At 35.7% G+C, this 23499-nt stretch overlaps 1 protein-coding gene across 2 annotated transcripts in view; it reads right to left on the reverse strand.

Annotated features, from left to right (window-relative positions):
- The window catches only part of LOC149419594 (sodium-dependent transporter bedraggled-like), a 42324-nt gene extending 19558 nt beyond the window's left edge, over window positions 1–22766 (reverse strand). The window contains exon 1 of one of the 2 annotated variants that reach the window (XM_089637180.1): window positions 22546–22766. The gene's annotated coding sequence lies outside the window, so the exon portion shown is untranslated. Of the gene's footprint in view, window positions 1–22541 lie in introns of both variants that reach the window. The other variant, XM_089637179.1, reaches the window with a different exon arrangement.
- Window positions 22767–23499: the final 733 nt, after the last annotated feature.

A 23499-nucleotide genomic window follows, 5' to 3' on the forward strand; every position in this document is an offset into this window, starting at 1 on the left:
CCGACTAGTCAACGATTGTGGCCTGGGTCGAACTATTCTCCGATACAAGATGGAATTCCCGTGCAATTAGTTCAAAATATGCGTTCAAATCTTAAATTAAATTTAAAGTATCTACATTTAAATGTGAATACCTTACAGGTGTCTAATAACTTGGTGGTGATTTTCCCCAAAAACGGCGGTATACAAATCAGCAATATTATTACAAAATGTTGTCCAGTTCTCGTCCCACAATTCGAATCCTTGGTTTCTTAGCATTAGTACCCGCCTGTAACTTTTATGGCCGAATGGAGTCATCTAAAGTAACTGCAGATACACAATGAGTATTTTGAAGGATAGAAAAGTGTACAAAGGGTGACCCAACAAGTTTGAAACAGTTACCGGTACTGAGTTCTGAAGTTTCAGGTCTGAGGTCTCAGGTCTGGGGTCTCAGGTCTGAGGTATGAGGTACTGCGGCACACTGAACGGAAAACACAGTGATAAACTGAAGCCGGACCTGTTCTTGGAACATCGCGGACAAGTGTCAAGTGACACGCTAATAAATATATGTTTAAGGATTATTTTGAAGGTTCCTCTTATTAGTAGACCCACCCTGGAGTTCAATTATAATTTATATGCTAATTAAACTACTGTCTACTTACAACTTATTTGGCGTAGCATACCAATACATGGTCAGTTTTACCCTGGAGCTAAGAGGGCACAGCATACCAATATATGGTCAGTTTTACCCTGGAGCTAACTGATACCAAGGGTTGAACTAACCTTGATCGATATTTAACTTTACTGATAGTAAACGTACGAAACATATAAATCTTTTCTGTTGAATTCGAAAGCCAATAAAATGAATTTCAAATAATTCTTGTGTAACGCGATTGGGTCTTGAACTACCGCTATCCGTTGACGTTCAAGTTCATTAACCCAAAGTGACAACAAACAAACATTGTGCTTAAGTTTGAAAACACGACTTCCTTCCTATTTCCACAGCACACATTTCAAAGGCTTTCACTTTCATAAGGAAATTATTTTTTAGAATGACCATTGAAAAGTATGTGAATCAATGCAAAGTCATTAGTAATATAAAATCTTGACCACCTGCTCATCTCTTTAAACGCTCGCGTATGTGACGCATGTTTGGGAGACCCAAATGGTTGCACTGGACATTTCACCGAGGACTTGTCAACAAACTGCCTTCTTACGGATTTCTTGTATACGTGAAAGATCGATTCAGACCGTTGCCGATGGTTTCAACTATTCCTCTCACTCTATAAATACTGGCGTCCCACAGGGATCGGTTCTGTCTCCGACTTTGTTTTTGTTGCATATCAATGACCCTTTGAAGTGTGCAACAATTCAGTTAAGCGGATGACAGTAGAGCTCGGTGGGCTTTGAAGCAGAGCTCGAGGGGGTTTCTTCTTGGAAGCGCCCCTGAGGTGATGTCTCACAAAGGACTGGCCCTGGTAATATGATCACGAAAAGTTTGTAAAGTGTAGTGTAGTTTTCCACCATATAAACAAACAAATAGCAAACATCTGCTTTTTATTATTATTGCACAGCTGTTTATACGTACCGATGACTAATGACTGTAAACTGTAAAGTGGTCAGTCAGAGTCGGGAAATATTATAATATAGAGAGAGGAGGTTTATTGGTGTACACATAATTATGCCTTTGTGTGAACACCGCACAAGAGTCCCAACTGCTCCCAACCGTCTAAAGTCAGTGAGATTATGGCTTCCCAAATTGGGGTATGTTGTTAGGCTGGAGTTAGTGGGGATGGGAAGGAGATGGGAGAGGAAGGTGAGGAAGCACCCGACTCTTCACATCTCGTCACCAAACACGGCTAAAGCCATTTCACGACCTCCGGATTACTAGTCGGAAGAGGCCGTCAAAAGGCTAATGACTAATTTAATGACCCAATGCTGTGGAATTTATTAATGAATTACTGTCTTTAAACTTATTTTTATTATTTTTTAATGATAAACTAATGTTTATAAGACAAGGTTTTATAAAGGATAACAAACAATTAGTCGCTTGAAATATCAATACAAATTGATATTTCAGGCGACTAATAACTGCTTATTATTATTTGTTATCCTTTAATCGCGATGTTCAGCGTTCAGTGTATTAATTAATAATAATAATATTATAATCTGTTCTCACACGAAGGAAAGGAAACATAAATTATTATAGTGTATTTCTCTATTTACGTATTTATCCGAGTGGATGAATACACAAATAAATAAATACTAAACAATGAAGTTCAGATCTCGTGAAATCAATTTATCTAAAATGGTGGCCTAGAACTTCATATCCCTACTTAGATAGGCACTGTCTGGCCTTCTGGGTCGAAACTATATCTTTTGGTAGTTAATAAAAGTAAGTTATCATTTTATTTCATCATGATAGTACCTACACGTAAAATACACAAGGTGTCCGGGGGTGAAGTTCACAACCTTCGGGAGGTGATTCTACATGATAGTACACGTAAAATACAATGGGAGTCCAGGGGTAAAGTTCACAACCTTCGGGAGGTGATTCTACATGATAGTACACGTAAAATACAAAGGGAGTCCAGGGGTAAAGTTCACAACCTTCGGGAGGTGATTCTACATGATAGTACACGTAAAATACAATGGGAGTCCAGGGGTAAAGTTCACAACCTTCGGGAGGTGATTCTACATGATAGTACACGTAAAATACAAAGGGAGTCCAGGGGTAAAGTTCACAACCTTCGGGAGGTGATTCTACATGATAGTACACGTAAAATACAATGGGAGTCCAGGGGTAAAGTTCACAACCTTCGGGAGGTGATTCTACATGATAGTACACGTAAAATACAAAGGGAGTCCAGGGGTAAAGTTCACAACCTTCGGGAGGTGATTCTACATGATAGTACACGTAAAATACAATGGGAGTCCAGGGGTAAAGTTCACAACCTTCGGGAGGTGATTCTACATGATAGTACACGTAAAATACAAAGGGAGTCCAGGGGTAAAGTTCACAACCTTCGGGAGGTGATTCTACATGATAGTACACGTAAAATACAATGGGAGTCCAGGGGTAAAGTTCACAACCTTCGGGAGGTGATTCTACATGATAGTACACGTAAAATACAAAGGGAGTCCAGGGGTAAAGTTCACAACCTTCGGGAGGTGATTCTACATGATAGTACACGTAAAATACAATGGGAGTCCAGGGGTAAAGTTCACAACCTTCGGGAGGTGATTCTACATGATAGTACACGTAAAATACAAAGGGAGTCCAGGGGTAAAGTTCACAACCTTCGGGAGGTGATTCTACATGATAGTACACGTAAAATACAATGGGAGTCCAGGGGTAAAGTTCACAACCTTCGGGAGGTGATTCTACATGATAGTACACGTAAAATACAAAGGGAGTCCAGGGGTAAAGTTCACAACCTTCGGGAGGTGATTCTACATGATAGTACACGTAAAATACAATGGGAGTCCAGGGGTAAAGTTCACAACCTTCGGGAGGTGATTCTACATGATAGTACACGTAAAATACAAAGGGAGTCCAGGGGTAAAGTTCACAACCTTCGGGAGGTGATTCTACATGATAGTACACGTAAAATACAATGGGAGTCCAGGGGTAAAGTTCACAACCTTCGGGAGGTGATTCTACATGATAGTACACGTAAAATACAATGGGAGTCCAGGGGTAAAGTTCACAACCTTCGGGAGGTGATTCTACATGATAGTACACGTAAAATACAAAGGGAGTCCAGGGGTAAAGTTCACAACCTTCGGGAGGTGATTCTACATGATAGTACACGTAAAATACAATGGGAGTCCAGGGGTAAAGTTCACAACCTTCGGGAGGTGATTCTACATGATAGTACACGTAAAATACAAAGGGAGTCCAGGGGTAAAGTTCACAACCTTCGGGAGGTGATTCTACATGATAGTACACGTAAAATACAATGGGAGTCCAGGGGTAAAGTTCACAACCTTCGGGAGGTGATTCTACATGATAGTACACGTAAAATACAAAGGGAGTCCAGGGGTAAAGTTCACAACCTTCGGGAGGTGATTCTACATGATAGTACACGTAAAATACAATGGGAGTCCAGGGGTAAAGTTCACAACCTTCGGGAGGTGATTCTACATGATAGTACACGTAAAATACAAAGGGAGTCCAGGGGTAAAGTTCACAACCTTCGGGAGGTGATTCTACATGATAGTACACGTAAAATACAATGGGAGTCCAGGGGTAAAGTTCACAACCTTCGGGAGGTGATTCTACATGATAGTACACGTAAAATACAAAGGGAGTCCAGGGGTAAAGTTCACAACCTTCGGGAGGTGATTCTACATGATAGTACACGTAAAATACAATGGGAGTCCAGGGGTAAAGTTCACAACCTTCGGGAGGTGATTCTACATGATAGTACACGTAAAATACAATGGGAGTCCAGGGGTAAAGTTCACAACCTTCGGGAGGTGATTCTACACGACAGCAGAAGTAAAAAGATTATTAACTTTTTTAGAAATTTCAACTTTTTAAGGTTGTTTTCAGGTACAACAGTTGAATTGTTTGTATGGACAAAACCCGCCGAGTAGCGGGCGGTGCGCGGTGCGCGGTGCGCGGTGCGCGGTGCGCGGTGCGCGGTGCGCGGTGTTGAAGTGCGGTGTTGAAGTGCGGTGTTTGCCGTGTCTAGTGCTAACATCATTTAATGACCTTAACCTGCAAATATTTCCCAAATACCGGATACAGAAACCTGATCTGGAATAGTGATAACGAAATTGTTGTAAAAAGCACGAGGTGAGCCACCAATGCAATGGCCCGGTAGAGAGATTCTTAAATACCTCTATTTGGTAGGTATCAATGAAGAAGAAAATAAAACGAAACAGAACAAATCACAGATAACGGTCCAAACTAGGAATCGAACCCAGGATCGCTCGTCTTACCGAGACAGGCGTCGTAAACCACTCGACCATTGGAAACGATTTTTTTTTAATTCCTTTATGTTTCCCAATTTTTACTTTAATTACATACAATATTATAATATAAATCAATACAAATAATGGGAACCCACTAAGGCGCAGCCTGTGCGTGGGTAATATATTTAAGTTATTATATTATTGTACCTAGAAATAAACAAACTGTGGGCATATAAAACAAAAACCAGATTACATTTTGTCTAAGCGGTTTGTATAAAAAGTGTTTACAATATTGTATAGTGAAGTTATAAGTGTTTAGTGTAAAATGTGGTGAATATTTTATGAGAAACATAAATTGATACAAATTAAATAAAAAAAGTTTCAACTGCTGTATCGAAAAGCCATCATTTTAACTCTTTTAAATATGGAGGAAGTTTAGTAATCACTTGAATATTTTTCGGTGAAAGATTGAAAGTACGAGGTCCAATGAAACTGCATCTGCAACTGCAGTTTGCATTTGTTGTGTATTCGTTTTGGGAGTACATTATTATTTCGAATGTTGATTCTGTTTTCATTTATAATGAATTTATTTTTGTTTTTAAGTATGTATTTCATAGTTTGCAAAATAAATAGTTTGCTGAGACAGAATAGTTAATAAGATTCTTTGTATAACTCATCTGTTGAAAATGTTATTTTCCGACTATACATAACTTTGATGATATAATTTTGAGTTATTTGTAAAGGTTTGATATGTGCACTAAGCGCATCGCCCCATCCTATTATTCCGTATATGAGTGAAGATTGCACCAAAGAAAAATAAATAATTTTCAGTTTTTCAACATTGAGCACTTCTTTTAGTCTGTAAAATGTGTATGTAAGTCTTATTCAGAAAATTATTATTAATCTTATTCAGAATTAATTAATTATTTATCAATCTAATTCAGAATTAATTAATTATTTATTAATCTAATTCAGAATTAACAATATCATCTTCAGAATTAACAAACTATTTTTCCCGTATTTTTGGCATCTACCTTTTTAAAATGGAAACAAAGTTTCTAATGAAATTGGTTTGTAACTTAGATAGTATTTTTTTATTTTTTATATTAGGTACACACATTATAAGGCAAAAAAAGTCCCGATAAACTGCTTTTTAGCAGTTTGTCTAACGGGTTCTTTACATTAAAAATCTTATTATAGTGAGTTTACAGTTACATTTTTACAATTATATGTTTAATCCAAAAATTAAAAATTTTACAGAAATATAGCAAAAGAAAATTATGAAAAACATAAATAACAATTTTAAAAGTTTTTAGAATAATACATCATTGTAAGCTAATACAAATTAATCCTATCAGTAAGCCAAGTCTTCAGTAAGTTCACCAATTGTTTGTTTTGGGCACAGCTTTTAATTTCAGCAGGTAACATATTAAAACAACTGTATAAGAAGTCACACCATGCCATGGTTCGTGTCGAGAGCAATAGGCAAAATACAATGTGTCGCTTATGCACTCCATTAATGCACAGTTTTGCACAACACTATTTATTACACGTACACTGGAGTGGTGTGGTTTAATCAACTAACGACAGAAATAAGGTTAGAACCGAACTATAATAAATTTAAAAATAAAATAAACTTCACTACCATAATTTAGCGAATTAGAATAACGATGACATCTCACTATATTACTTTATATATTATTATATAAAAAAATAATAAAAAAACAAAAATCTCTTCACTTTATATGTTTTTATGATTTTTTTTCTTCTATTATTATTCTATTCGTATGTATGTTAAGTTTTTATTTTTTCCCTTTACACGCGAATTTTTGACTCTTGTAAAGGAAAACATGTTAACTATTATTTGAAATATGTTCTTACTATGTAAATTTAAGTATAAAAAAAATATAAAAAAAACCTGGGAATCATATAGTTTAACTTTCTTTGTCCATATTTATTTGTATGCTTAGGTACAATAAGTCCTTCATTAAAGTAACTAGTATTATGATTGTGTTCTAGCCTGGGGGTAAGGTATATAAGGGGTTATTTATGTGCTGAAATATAATTTTTTCCACAGAATTGCTCTCAATAAAGAATTTTGAGAGTCTGATAGAAGTATGGAATATTATGCCTTTCTTTGTATAGGTAAATAAAAAATTTCAACTAATAATTTAACCAATGAATTTTGCACGGATTGAACATGGTCGATATTAGTTTTACAGGAAAATCTCCAAGCTGTTATTGCATACCTACCTTATAACAGATTCAGCTAGAGATAAATAAAGTAAGTGTGCAGATTGGAACAAAATAAATTACTTTACACAATCTGTTTACAATTGATCTTAGTCGTGCACAAACTTTGTTTATTTGTATGTCCCACTTGAAAAAGCAATCAATATCGACACCTAAATAAACATATTCTTTAACTAGTTCCATATTTTCACATGTACACATTGCAGGAATACCGTTGTGTGAGGTATGGGTCTTTTTCTGGTCTAATATATACCTACCTTAAGATTAGGGAATCTTATGTGTAACAATTTAGTTTTTTTGGCATTTATGATTAAGCCAGAGTCATGAGACCATTTTAAGAGTTCAATGTAGTCTTTTTGTAAAAGGTCTATACAAGTTTTCAAATCACTGCTAGAAATCAATAAAGCAGTTTCATACGCATATCAAAAGTGCTTTACATGTCTAAAATGTATTTAATAAAAGATACATATATACAATACAAAATTGGACCTAATATGGAACCTTGAGGAACTCAGGCAAAAAACTTTTTTTTTTGCAGAGTTTAAGAGTTTTAATTTCATGCATCGGTTGTTTAAGTAATTTTCAAAAAGTTTTAGTAGTTTTCCTCTTATTCCTATAATTTCTAGTATTTTAAGTAATTAACCATGATCAATAGTATCAAAGGCTTTTGAGTAATCTTTAAATAAGACTAATGTATGTTTTTTTACAGTTTAATTCATTATTTATCATGTTGGCAAATTTTTGAAGCTGCAATTCTGTACTCTTTTTTGTGGAAACCGTATTGATTAGTATCTATTACAGAAAAATCTTCTAAATATCTTATTTATTTTATTTGAATATATTTTTCAAGAATTTCTTCTAGTGATGGTAAGATAATAATTGGTCTGTAGTTACGCAATCAAAGATTTGTCTGCCTTGGAGCTTCGAAACTGGAGAGAGCTGGCGCGGGACCGAGATGAGTGGAGGAAGACTCTTGAGGAGGCCAAGCAAGACCCACCAGGGGTTGTAGAGCCAAAAGTGATGATGAGTTACGCAATACAGTGTGGTCACCTCCCTTATATATATATATAGGTCTTATAATACTACATTTTAAGTCATCAGGAATTTTTGCTTGAAATAAGATTCTATTTATAAAATAGGTTATAATTGGACCTAAGATTAAAATATGTTTTTTAATATCTGTCATCCTGATATTATCAATTCCTGGAGAAGAACTCTTCATTTGTCTAACAATACTTTCTATATCCTTTCTGTTGCCCTCGGTGCTTTGAGGCATCTTTTCTTGTTCAAATTCAATTGTCTTATGGTTGCACTTATGTAACATATTGTAAACACTTTCAGAGAAATAATCAACAAAATCATTAGTTAAACATTATTTTGTTCGATCTTCCATCAGATATTTAGAAGCATTTTCATCACAGTCATTTTTACATTTATTAATTTTATTACACTCCTCCCATGTTTTTTTTGTGTCTTGAAAATAGTTTGTGAATTTATCATTATAGTAAAAAGTTTTTAATTTAACTAATAATTTATTTAATACATTTCTAAAACATTTATATTCTTCCTCGTAATATTCGTTTGTTGGAGCATTTCCAACGTTTATACAAGTTATCACTTCTGTTACATAAAATATCATAAAGAATGCCTTACATCTCAAAACTGTTCTTATTTTTTCATATTTCTCTAGTGAAAATTTTATATCTAAATTAACTTTTAACAAAAACTTTATATTACGCTGATGCGATTATTCTTATTTTTATTTCTATTATCCCTAACATTATCTATTTATTTATTTTTTTTTTTTTTATGCTTCCGATTTTGTTGTCCGGGTTAAATCTTCCCCATAGGAAAAACTAAACCCTTCCACTCACTTTTCCAAAAATGATCAGCTAGTCAATCAACACTATTTTATAATTTTTTTTAAATAATTAATTAATTTATATTTATTTTCATTATATCAACAAGTAAGGTCATTTGTTTATTTGCCCATTTGTATTATTTGTATTTATATTTATTTTATCTCAAAAATCAAAAGTTTGCAATACGGTTGGTGTATTCTTGTTAAATGTACTTAACCAGAAAACCAGTTAAAGTATTAGCTATTTTACAAATACATTGCAAAAAAAAAACGTTGTTCACATAAGGCCGGGTTTTGGATTTTCTACTTACAATTATGCTATTTTTATACAAGTCATCAAAATAATTCTGAAATTTTGAATAAATAGTAGAACAGTCATATTCTTCTAGAAGTGATTTTGTATTGAATCGTTATATTTTCAGTTTTGTTAAAGTTAACTTGTTCTATAGAATCGAAGAGAACATTAATAGCCGTAGTGTGGTGATCTGCAATGTTATAATCACATACGCATGAGGAGATTGAACTCACACCTGCAAAAGCTCTAGCGGATTATAGAATCTGAGTGAACATTAATAGCCGTAGTGTGGTGATCTGCAATGTTATAATCACATACGCATGAGGAGATTGAACTCACACCTGCAAAAGCTCTAGCGGATTATAGAATCTGAGTGAACATTAATAGCCGTAGTGTGGTGATCTGCAATGTTATAATCACATACGCATGAGGAGATTGAACTCACACCTGCAAAAGCTCTAGCGGATTATAGAATCTGAGTGAACATTAATAGCCGTAGTGTGGTGATCTGCAATGTTATAATCACATACGCATGAGGAGATTTAACTCACACCTGCAAAAGCTCTAGCGGATTATAGAATCTGAGTGAACATTAATAGCCGTAGTGTGGTGATCTGCAATGTTATAATCACATACGCATGAGGAGATTGAACTCACACCTGCAAAAGCTCTAGCGGATTATAGAATCTGAGTGAACATTAATAGCCGTAGTGTGGTGATCTGCAATGTTATAATCACATACGCATGAGGAGATTGAACTCACACCTGCAAAAGCTCTAGCGGATTATAGAATCTGAGTGAACATTAATAGCCGTAGTGTGGTGATCTGCAATGTTATAATCACATACGCATGAGGAGATTGAACTCACACCTGCAAAAGCTCTAGCGGATTATAGAATCTGAGTGAACATTAATAGCCGTAGTGTGGTGATCTGCAATGTTATAATCACATACGCATGAGGAGATTGAACTCACACCTGCAAAAGCTCTAGCGGATTATAGAATCTGAGTGAACATTAATAGCCGTAGTGTGGTGATCTGCAATGTTATAATCACATACGCATGAGGAGATTTAACTCACACCTGCAAAAGCTCTAGCGGATTATAGAATCTGAGTGAACATTAATAGCCGTAGTGTGGTGATCTGCAATGTTATAATCACATACGCATGAGGAGATTGAACTCACACCTGCAAAAGCTCTAGCGGATTATAGAATCTGAGTGAACATTAATAGCCGTAGTGTGGTGATCTGCAATGTTATAATCACATACGCATGAGGAGATTGAACTCACACCTGCAAAAGCTCTAGCGGATTATAGAATCTGAGTGAACATTAATAGCCGTAGTGTGGTGATCTGCAATGTTATAATCACATACGCATGAGGAGATTGAACTCACACCTGCAAAAGCTCTAGCGGATTATAGAATCTGAGTGAACATTAATAGCCGTAGTGTGGTGATCTGCAATGTTATAATCACATACGCATGAGGAGATTTAACTCACACCTGCAAAAGCTCTAGCGGATTATAGAATCTGAGTGAACATTAATAGCCGTAGTGTGGTGATCTGCAATGTTATAATCACATACGCATGAGGAGATTGAACTCACACCTGCAAAAGCTCTAGCGGATTATAGAATCTGAGTGAACATTAATAGCCGTAGTGTGGTGATCTGCAATGTTATAATCACATACGCATGAGGAGATTGAACTCACACCTGCAAAAGCTCTAGCGGATTATAGAATCTGAGTGAACATTAATAGCCGTAGTGTGGTGATCTGCAATGTTATAATCACATACGCATGAGGAGATTGAACTCACACCTGCAAAAGCTCTAGCGGATTATAGAATCTGAGTGAACATTAATAGCCGTAGTGTGGTGATCTGCAATGTTATAATCACATACGCATGAGGAGATTGAACTCACACCTGCAAAAGCTCTAGCGGATTATAGAATCTGAGTGAACATTAATAGCCGTAGTGTGGTGATCTGCAATGTTATAATCACATACGCATGAGGAGATTGAACTCACACCTGCAAAAGCTCTAGCGGATTATAGAATCTGAGTGAACATTAATAGCCGTAGTGTGGTGATCTGCAATGTTATAATCACATACGCATGAGGAGATTGAACTCACACCTGCAAAAGCTCTAGCGGATTATAGAATCTGAGTGAACATTAATAGCCGTAGTGTGGTGATCTGCAATGTTATAATCACATACGCATGAGGAGATTGAACTCACACCTGCAAAAGCTCTAGCGGATTATAGAATCTGAGTGAACATTAATAGCCGTAGTGTGGTGATCTGCAATGTTATAATCACATACGCATGAGGAGATTGAACTCACACCTGCAAAAGCTCTAGCGGATTATAGAATCTGAGTGAACATTAATAGCCGTAGTGTGGTGATCTGCAATGTTATAATCACATACGCATGAGGAGATTGAACTCACACCTGCAAAAGCTCTAGCGGATTATAGAATCTGAGTGAACATTAATAGCCGTAGTGTGGTGATCTGCAATGTTATAATCACATACGCATGAGGAGATTGAACTCACACCTGCAAAAGCTCTAGCGGATTATAGAATCTGAGTGAACATTAATAGCCGTAGTGTGGTGATCTGCAATGTTATAATCACATACGCATGAGGAGATTTAACTCACACCTGCAAAAGCTCTAGCGGATTATAGAATCTGAGTGAACATTAATAGCCGTAGTGTGGTGATCTGCAATGTTATAATCACATACGCATGAGGAGATTTAACTCACACCTGCAAAAGCTCTAGCGGATTATAGAATCTGAGTGAACATTAATAGCCGTAGTGTGGTGATCTGCAATGTTATAATCACATACGCATGAGGAGATTGAACTCACACCTGCAAAAGCTCTAGCGGATTATAGAATCTGAGTGAACATTAATAGCCGTAGTGTGGTGATCTGCAATGTTATAATCACATACGCATGAGGAGATTGAACTCACACCTGCAAAAGCTCTAGCGGATTATAGAATCTGAGTGAACATTAATAGCCGTAGTGTGGTGATCTGCAATGTTATAATCACATACGCATGAGGAGATTGAACTCACACCTGCAAAAGCTCTAGCGGATTATAGAATCTGAGTGAACATTAATAGCCGTAGTGTGGTGATCTGCAATGTTATAATCACATACGCATGAGGAGATTGAACTCACACCTGCAAAAGCTCTAGCGGATTATAGAATCTGAGTGAACATTAATAGCCGTAGTGTGGTGATCTGCAATGTTATAATCACATACGCATGAGGAGATTGAACTCACACCTGCAAAAGCTCTAGCGGATTATAGAATCTGAGTGAACATTAATAGCCGTAGTGTGGTGATCTGCAATGTTATAATCACATACGCATGAGGAGATTGAACTCACACCTGCAAAAGCTCTAGCGGATTATAGAATCTGAGTGAACATTAATAGCCGTAGTGTGGTGATCTGCAATGTTATAATCACATACGCATGAGGAGATTTAACTCACACCTGCAAAAGCTCCGCTAATCCTTACAAAAAAATAATCGATACACGAGCTATTTATTTTCTGTTGAACTATAACTTCTCTTGTTACGTCATCTATACATTTTATTAAATAATTGACTGCATCATTTCTATTTAAGGCGTAAAGCGATGCACTACGAAGTAATTCAAATTCATGTGTTTTTGGTTTGAAAATTTGGTCGCCTAGAAATGATTCAGATGCTTTAATTAAATACTGCGAGTAGAATACATCCTGGCCTTTTAAATAATCGAGTATTTTTTAGATAAGTCTTTTTATAATCCCAGAAAAAAATAATCTATAAGGCCTATGAAAACTGCTTCTTGTAGTTCAAAATCTCCTACTTACGAACCCATTTTCGGTTATGATTTTATTGTATAATGTGGCAAATTAAGTTATTTATTTAATGAAAAATATATTTATGCCTGAACATCCACAAAATAAAATAAAAAGCACTTTTTGGCCATGTTTTTTTCTTGCATAAATCAAAACAGGCTTAAGCGGGAATTTAAACCTTATCGCCATTTACGTAAGGGGTGTTATTGATAGCGGCTCGATTTAAAATATTACACTACGTAGTGCATCGCCTTAATAAGTTTACATTGATGTCACCAAAATATATGACTTTCATTCGGGTCAATATTATTTTTAAAGACAGAAGATATTTCAGATGCTTGTTTATTGAGATTCGGAGGTCGGTATACATACCTATAGCTAAAAGCTAAAAGCTAAAAGATTTAAAATTTTGTTTTTTTTAAGTGTCAATTTTCCAAAAACGTTTTCAAAATATTTTGTGTCTATAAAGGCGAAGGCGAGATTATTTTTTTCATATAGCAAAATACCTCCACCGGATTTGTAACTTCTGCAATAGTGATACGAATTAAATCCGGGAATTTCATAGAAACCAACTTGTTCCGAACGTATTGCTGTTTCACAAAGCATCAGTATATGTCAATGTGATTTATACTGTTTTTAAAATAAGTACTTGCATATTGACCTGATGTTTAATTCTACACAAGTTAGGTTATTTGTACCACATTTTCTTGTAGTCTGTATTTGAATCCATTCATGCAAATTATTAACTTTACAATAATTTACATCTCTTTCATCATCAATATAACTAAAAGACATTTTTCATTTGAGAATATTCACTTGAAATCCTACCATCTGTATGTTTGGAATGTAATAGAAGCGAATAAAAATAGACAATTATTTTGACGAGAAGGTAACATGTCTCGGATACCTTGACTTTTTGAAGACAAGCTTGGGTTCGATTATGTTTAGTTCTGTTTCATGATTTGTTTAGATTTATTAGTATTATTTTCTTATTCAGTGATATATTACATTGTCCTTCAAAATAAGTTTAAAAAACAGTTAAAAAGAAAATAAAAAGTTTTTCCTGAACACCTATTTGAATTTCACTTTTCTATTCGGTAACGAATGAATGCAAATCTTTGAAGCGGAAACGAACTCACTTCCCGACATCCGATGGAGCTGAAACTCGACAGATACACTCGTAGTCGATGACAATGCATTCCATCATATTGATGGCAATCAAGCACACACAAGGGGACATATACACATTTCCCCCATTAGTCCAGTAACCATGTACATCAGACCTTGCGTCAGATCTGGTAGATCTGATATGAGTGTTCCTTGGCTTGTAACGTAACGCAGTAACCTGAACCAGCGCCGGGCTAGAAATGCCAAAGGTACACAATGCCATCGTTGGCCCAGTACCTAGGACATGTGCCTAGGTAGATGAGTAGATAGAGATGCTGCAGCGAGCGCTGATATAGATATTGGCGTAGGTCTCTATTCGATGTAAAATGCAGTCACTTCGGGAGGTGATTAAGTCAGTCCACTTTACCACTGGAAACATTTGCTATCATGGTAGAATCCACTCCTGAAGTCAGTCCACTTTACCACCGGAAACATTTGCTATCATGGTAGAATCCACTCCCGAAGTTAGTCCATTTTACCACCGGACACGTGGGTATTTTATCATTTTTTCGAAACATTTTCTTTCCAAAACCATCGACTGGCTGAATAACCACTTACGAAGAAAAAGAAGAATGGTACTCGTATAGTAATTCAATCGTTTGACGTGTGATATAAAACCAAATATATCTGATTTGGTGGGCGTCATCTTATTTTAATATAAATATTTCGGTTTTCAATTCGGTAATACCCTCTACCTACAGGTCTGGACTCCGTACCTGCGAGTACCCGGGTACCTACAGGTCTGGACTCCGTACCTGCGAGTACCCGGGTACCTACAGGTCTGGACTCGGTACCTGCGAGTACCCGGGTACCTACAGGTCTGGACTCGGTACCTGCGAGTACCCGGGTACCTTCAGGTCTGGACTCCGTACCTACGAGTACCCGGGTACCTATACCTACTCATAGCTCACACGAAGTTCCGGCTTGTTCCCCAATGTAGATCAAAGGACTAATTAATAATCGACTTATTGCTATTATTTTGTTTCGTTTAGATTTACTAATATTATCTTGTTCTTCGATGATACATTACGTTGATGTTAATCCAATAAAGTCATCAATGGCGTTTATTTCTCAAACTTTAATTAAAAATAAATAAGTATTATATAGTTTCTCAATAAACTTTTAGTAAAATACCATGTACTGTCACGATATCGGAATACGTGTTCGCATTTCGTCATTGTACGTGTTCCCATATATGTATTGGGAATTTACTAAAAGTTTATCAGGAAACGACCTGCAGTCCCGTTTCAAACCGGATTTAGAATAATTTGAAGGGATTTTCAATAAATTAGCAATAGGCCCGCAGTAGGTGGACTCAGCTGCCGGATCCAGAGTGAAGAGTGAGGTGTCCCACCCACTACTCTACTCTAGTCTAGTAGTAGTGTTCACTACACTACGCTATATTAAGCTCTGAGATTAGCTTGGCAGACATCTGATCTACCCTAGCGTCTGGACGATGTAGGCCCTCTGATTTATCAAATTCAAATTGTGTGTTTCGGGTAAATTCCGCTAACTTGAAAATTAATACGAGATTTCTTGAAAAGCATCGTTTCTGCTCATATAATTTTTGGATAATATTGAAGAAATATGTTTTTGAAAGTTAAATCCATTGGATTAATTATATTACAGTAAAAATTATCCACAATTACGTTTTATATATTTGACGTCTGTCAAGAATCAAACATTCTAGGGTTCCTTAAAAATGTAAATCCCTCCTTTACCGGCCGCTGGAGTAGTTTCCCTATTGACCGACAGAGCGGATAAGAGCGATATACAAATACGTACAATTTCATTTATTCAAACAACGGTAATTATTTACGTAAAACTACTGTTTAAATACGCATTTACAAATAAAACAAACATTTGATTCAACTTAATGACTATAAACAACAACTCTTCGCATGTACGATTTTAAAAATATTTATATTTAATATTATTTACGTAAATAATAATCTCGCACTATTTTGACAGAACACCGATATGAAATAACGCATAATACGCGTATGTTTGTAGGAAGTATAGGCACTGCCAAGCCAATAAAATAACATGAAAGACAATCGGAAGATAGAAACGCTTCCTTGATTGTAAAATTAGCCAACAAATCTTTAATCTGACATGTACTTATATGTATAGTAAAACAATCATTTTGCCAGGTATATATATTTATATAATATATATTAAGGTAATTATTCGGAATCGCTGGAAAAGGATAATACGAAATATTTTAAAATAAAACCTTCTGATTTACCTTAAATAATATATAAGGAATCTGAATGCATTTGGGAAATTTTTAATTACATAAACTCCACCCCCTCTCTGTGAATGACCTATACAGGGTGTATCGGCACGTACCCGACAAACTTTAACCAGCTATTCCTTAGCACATTTGGAGTAAAAAATGTTATGGGCACTTTGCTGTCCGGTAACATTTTTTTGCTTTTAAAAACAAAAAATAAATAAAATTTCCACACTCCGTTACTGCCCTCAGTATAGGGGTAAAGTACTTGGCAACGCCGCGCTACTGTCATCTCTTTCACACGTATTCTGTCTCAAGTCCCGTGTGGGCTGTGTTATAAGCAAGTGTGTCGAAAACCATCTTCGCTCTTTCCTACACACTAAATAATAATAGTTAAAAATGAGACGAATGATGCCATACCATTGTTATTGTAAAAGCGCGCCAATACGTAAGTATACAACGAAACTCGAATAAGAATTGCCAGGTGGGTTTTTTAATCGCTTTAATCTGACTTCAAACAATAATTAAACACGTAAAAATTTATTAAAATATTTCCAAGTATTATTTAATATAATATTACAGTACAGTACTTTGAATCTTCGCAATAAATTTATTTGATTTTAAGTTTAGTTTGTAGAACTCTAACTAACTAACTAACTAACCATCACGCCGTTTCCCCGCAGGGGTAGGCAGAGAGGACGGACCGCCAAACAACTCGGTCTTGGCACACACTCCTTGCCTCATTCACATTCATACATCGTCTCATACATACTCTTCTATTGTTCTGACTCTTGACATGGCCCGACTCAAGTATCTGATTCACTTGGTCGTGCCATGTCTTCCTCGGGCGTCCCCGACTTCTGCTACTCCATTCAATTTAGAGATTTTTTTAATTTTTAACAGTCTCATTATTAAATTTATAAAAACAGTGTGTTTATAAACAAGTTCTGCTAGTTGTAATTATTGTTACGCGTGACAGCGGTTTCACCTTCTGACGGCATTATCAAACTGTGGTGAAGCCACTTACAGACGACGTAAGTGATAACTTTCTATTTTTATTATCCTGGCTTTATTGATTTCCGAGTAAATTGTCGTAAATTATTATTTGCTAATTCCTATTATTGCATTGTTTAAAATTTCACTTAATGTCCTTGGTATTTCCAACTGATGACTCAGGGGTTTATTTCCCTGAATAAGTAAGTATTTTGGGGTCTAATTATCATGCATTTCATTACATCCGATATATCTACACAATTTTTATGTTGAATTGGGGAAAGTTTTATGGCTAAGGGAAGGAGTGGAAGGTGAGGAAGTACCTGGATATTCAGATCTGGTCACCAAATACGGCTAGTCATTTCAAGCAAAGTTTAAATTCTAAACCTGGATATTCAGATCTGGTCACCAAATACGGCTAGTCATTTCAAGCAACGTTTAAATTCTGAACCTGGATATTCAGATCTGGTCACCAAATACGGCTAGTCATTTCAAGCAACGTTTAAATTCTAAACCTGGATATTCAGATCTGGTCACCAAATACGGCTAGTCATTTCAAGCAACGTTTAAATTCTTAACCTGGATATTCAGATCTGGTCACCAAATACGGCTAGTTATTTCAAGCATTGTTTAAATTCTTAACCTGGATATTCAGATCTGGTCACCAAATACGGCTAGTCATTTCAAGCAACGTTTAAATTCTAAAGCTGGATATTCAGATCTGGTCACCAAATACGGCTAGTCATTTCAAGCAACGTTTAAATTCTGAACCTGGATATTCAGATCTGGTCACCAAATACGGCTAGTCATTTCAAGCAACGTTTAAATTCTGAATTAATTAATCAATTACGAATAACTGATGACTCAGGGGTTTATTTCCCTGAATAAGTAAGTATTTTGGGGTCTAATTATCATGCATTTCATTACATCCGATATATCTACACAATTTTTATGTTGAATTGGAGAAAGTTTTATGGCTAAGGGAAGGAGTGGAAGGTGAGGAAGTACCTGGATATTCAGATCTGGTCACCAAATATGGCTAATCATTTCAAGCAACGTTTAAATTCTGAATTAATTAATCAATTACGAAAAAGCGTGGGGTTAAGAATATTTTTTTAAATTATAGTTGTAATTTATTGTCGATTTTTTTAAAAATTTGCGATATTTTAAATAAAATTTAGTAATTATTATGTAAATAAATTAGCAATCTGGCAGCATTCATTTGCAGGTGGTCAATCCAATGCAGTCATGACGTTTGTGTGAGTGCTTTCCTTTGTGTGAGTGTGTTGCGCAGCAGTTTTATATGAACCGTTTTTTGATTCATCGGGATTGTTTTTAAAACTATACATTCTTTGTACCTTCAAATTAGTGGAAATAAACTTAAGTGTGTCAAGCTGCTTGTTATATTCCGGTAATTCTGGAAAGCTTTTAACATAAGCAATAATATTCATAAATCACATTCCGCGAAGTTGTAAATAACTAAATTTATTAAAAAATATACGTTGTAGGATAGCCTAGCAAGTAATATTTTGACAGAGCACTTACGGTGATTTAAAAAACAACGGCGCTGTTCAAATAATCCAATTATTATAATTGATAAGTACCTAAGTGAGGAAAATTGTTTTTAAAAGTGCTCAGAATTATTGGACTTCGATTATAAATTCAGGAAATCTACTAATTAGTTTCTTAGTTTCAAAATTAGACTATTTAATACGTGAAACGCGTAAGAGGTGAAACCAGAGCATTCCAGAAGTGAAACAATTTAGATACAAAAATAAAACTGATGTGTACAATACAAGAAGACAATCAGTGATTCGCATACGAAAAATGTGAATAATCATTATTGTTAAATAAAATATTTATTTTCTGGTACTGGATTATGTAATACGGGCTTCGTTCGCAGCGACACGCGAGCAGTTGCGACGTTGCTTTCAAATATTGACAAAGGATAAAACAGTGGTGACATGTGGTGAAAATATGTTTAATTAATTTTTTATTAAAAAAAAACGTTACCGGACAGCAAAGTGCACATAACATTTTTTACTCCAAATGTGCTAAGGAATAGCTGGTTAAAGTTTGTCGGGTTAGTGCCGATACACCCTGTATATCTAATGGAATATAATATCAGTTCGCCATATTAGAAAGTTAAGAATCGGAAAGTAAGAAGCGTGTTGTTACTGCGGTACAGAGTGATCACTGCAGTGAGTGGGCAATGGAATAGGAACCAGGACCTAGACCCACTAATAAGAGGATGTGGTCAAACGTGACATTCCTCATTCTCAGATATAACCTTGTTGTCTGATTCGACTAAATGTTAGTGCACAAGCTGCGTGGCGTGCCAGTTGGGTAGACCCTTTGACCTCTCCAACTGGTCTCTGCAGTGGATTAGATTCCTACCCAAACCTCTATTCTTCCCAGAACTTTCTCTCCTTAAAAAGACCCTTCACACAGAATCCAGGGAAATTATTTTCCTGTGTGGGGTTAATTAAAAAAATAACACACAAAAAAGAAATTATTTACATGGTAATTGGGTCATCTATGTGGTGTGCGTTCCAACTACTTATATTGTAATATTGAAATATTAGAACTTTTAAAATAAAACAATAAACATCTAGCTATTGCACCTCTTATTGAATTATTTCCTCAAGATTGACAAAACAGGCTTATACCTACAAACTATCATGTTTAGATTTGCTTTTTGCTTGGTTTTATATTATGTCTAATGGTGAATGTTATATTATTGCTTTAATATTCTTTATTTATAATCTGCACAATATTTTTTTTATATAAACTATGTAAAATGGCTGACCGATCGCCCTCGATTGAGAGGGATTGATTGATTGATTATTTTATGTTATTGATTGATTATTTTATACAATATATTATATTTATTAATATAATATATTGTATCATGTTACTGCTGCCACTACCTAGCATTTACATATAAACTTTACATTTCTTATTAACTAATTTAAGTCTGTATAACTTAGGAGTAGGAATATTCTTATTTTTGTACTATTTGCTTGCTGTTATAATATGTCAAATGGATATGTTTATATATATTTTTACTATTACTTTTGTAAACTTGCAATCTTCAGAATATTATTTTTTTATTAACTATGTATGTAAAAGCCCAATGGGCGTATAAATAAATAAATAAAATAAATAAAAAATATTATAGATATATGTATTATATAATTATAGAGATAAATTAAATGAGAAGAGAAGCAAACTTTAACTATAGTCACTAGCATCCATTGGAACTGACATTTGAGTGAGTTACTAGTCGGTGTAGCTAGTCACTCTGCCTACTCCTAGTATAGTACCTACCACATATATTAAACTAGCGCCTCGTAGGAAACCCAATTTAGCGGTGGCCACAGGTCACAGTGCATCGCGTCATCGCTAATTCGCTCGCTACCAACGAATGTTGTCTGTAACTCTTCTACTCGACTCGACAGGTGTTTCTTTCTGCTCCGTGTTTGCCATCTAAAACTAAATGTACAAAACAAATACCTGATACATTCCTAACAATACTATTATTACTATCTACATGATGTGAGCTGCCTGCATACAATGTAGAAGTCATCGGACGCCGTTGCAATATCTGGAAAACTGTTTGCGTGTTTGTAAACTTTTGAAGCCGCATGAATAGTAGGGAGGAAAGATAATGTCAATAGAGAAAACCCTTTGATTTTATAGCAGAGCTGCTGTTGATGTTATGGGCCAGATAAAACTATAAAGAGTGTAAAAGGGCTATCGACATTTTCCAGATTGGCTAAAATATATAATATTTGTCAATTCCGCCAAAATATTAACTTGAAATTAAAAAATTAAAAAATTAAACTAAACATGAATCGCTTTTAATAAATATGCCTATTTCTGACTGTCCTAAAACAGGTAATCTCCTAGTTGGACAGCCAAAGATCACTGTAATATGTAACATGTCATGTTTTTTTTTTTTTAATTAATAAATAAAAAAATAAATGGATTTAATCATTGTATATCCCATTGTTAATACGAAGTTACAACGAACATTCCCGAATACATATTCAATCTTGTCCGTTTTCGTAGAACGCTGGATTTCGATTTTTCCTTTTAATATGGGGAAAATTACCTTGAAATCCCTTGACCTTCCCTATTTTGAAAAAAATAAATTAAATATATATAGATGATTTGGGCAAGTAGAGCGAATGGGCGAAGAAATGAGTGTTAGGAGAATGTATCACGCAAATTTGAATGGTAGCAGAAGTCGAGGAAGACATGGCACGATCAAGTGAATCAGATACTTGAGTCAGGCCATGTCAAGAGTCAGAATAATAGAATAGTATGTGTGAATGTGAATGAGGCAAGGAGTGGGTGTCAAGACCGTGTTGTTTGGGGTTAATTAGTTCGTATTGGCAGATTATATTTGTGAAAGTTTCCTCAGAATAAGGAGAGGTCTAAAGAATGAAGAGGAATGAGTCACATCATCCAAGTAACCTAAGCACTAATTATGTTGACCTCTGGCGAGAACGTTACCACCACTTGAAGCAGTCAACACTGTTGACAGCTAGTCACACTTCCTGGTGTTGCACAAGGGAGGTAATAACTGACAGGTTGAGTGCATCGTGTTCAGGTAGAAACCTAACCCAATTTACGTTTAGGTAGCACTTGATGCCTAAATATGCACCACTGTGTACCAACAATTATTTTAATTAGTTTACCTTTATATAACTAACATCCACATGAATGGCTCTATAGCCGATGCAAACATTATTCGGGCAGTTCCCCCACAGTAAAAGTCACTGCATTATAATCTGTGTACATCCGCAATGTGTAACGGAACATATAATATACCTAACTAACATATAGTCGGCGAGCCGAGCCTTTTACCTTGCGTTCTGCGGACAGAACTTAGATTAGAAATTAGAAGAAGACCCGTAGTCAGTAAAAGTGCAGCACATGAAGAGAACATGATAACGTACCTACCAGGATCAACTCATCTCGGGCTCTGCCCTCGGAGGGCTCACTTCAGAACGCACTTCACTGGGACCGAACTCGAGAGAACTCACTTCACGGGCACTGACACATAAGTTAGTTAGTTAGTTATATAGCGCGGGGGCCTCGGACGGTACGGTGGTACCAGACGCTCGAGGACAAGGGACGGACGCGGGACACGGCACGGCACTAGCACGGGGACGGTGGGTGTGTTACTGACCATAAATATACCACTCTCGTTACTGACGTTACCGTGTTGTGTTGGCTGGTGTGTTGTGGCAACCAGTTCTGCGAGAGACCTCGCGGTGCGACAGGGGATCTGTACGCTGGGCCCGCAACCCGCGCCGCGATCAAGAAGAACTTATTCATTTGTCATACTTCTTGATGAATTATTTAAATAACACTTCGTTTCAACTCAATTAGTTCAAGAAACAATTATTTAGAAGTACTGAATCAAATTTACCTTTGATCACAAATAAGATCTCTAGCAAAATGGCGTTTTGGGCATATAAACAACGTGCGACCAATAAGTTGTATGGAGGCGATGACTCACCGCTTAGTGTATCGCCATAATAAAACCAAAAAACGATAGATTAAATAGGTTACTTTTAGCAATTTTCAAAAGTGTGGTGATTTGTCACAACAACAACTTCTTTATTCCATTGAATTTCATGAAGGTTCAAAAATGCAATAGGGAATTTGAGTCCACTTTAAAAATATTATCAATGCCCAAATTCAAACTTAAATAACAGTATTTTTAAATTCGTTTTTTATAATTTAAATTAATTCTCGAAGTTTGAATATTTTAAAGCCCGCCAAAACGACGATAAGAGGTAAATGGGTGCATGACGTCATCAGTGTCTACCGTGGATAGTACTGGGTAGGCATTTTGTATGAAGATTTTCTTTATTCTTCATTAATGAATTCCAGTCATTTTTTTTATCA

Source organism: Hesperophylax consimilis, chromosome 11 (genome assembly GCF_061612785.1).
Source record: "Hesperophylax consimilis isolate HC1 chromosome 11, BYU_Hcon_1.0, whole genome shotgun sequence".
In the NCBI taxonomy this organism is placed as follows: domain Eukaryota; kingdom Metazoa; phylum Arthropoda; class Insecta; order Trichoptera; family Limnephilidae; genus Hesperophylax; species Hesperophylax consimilis.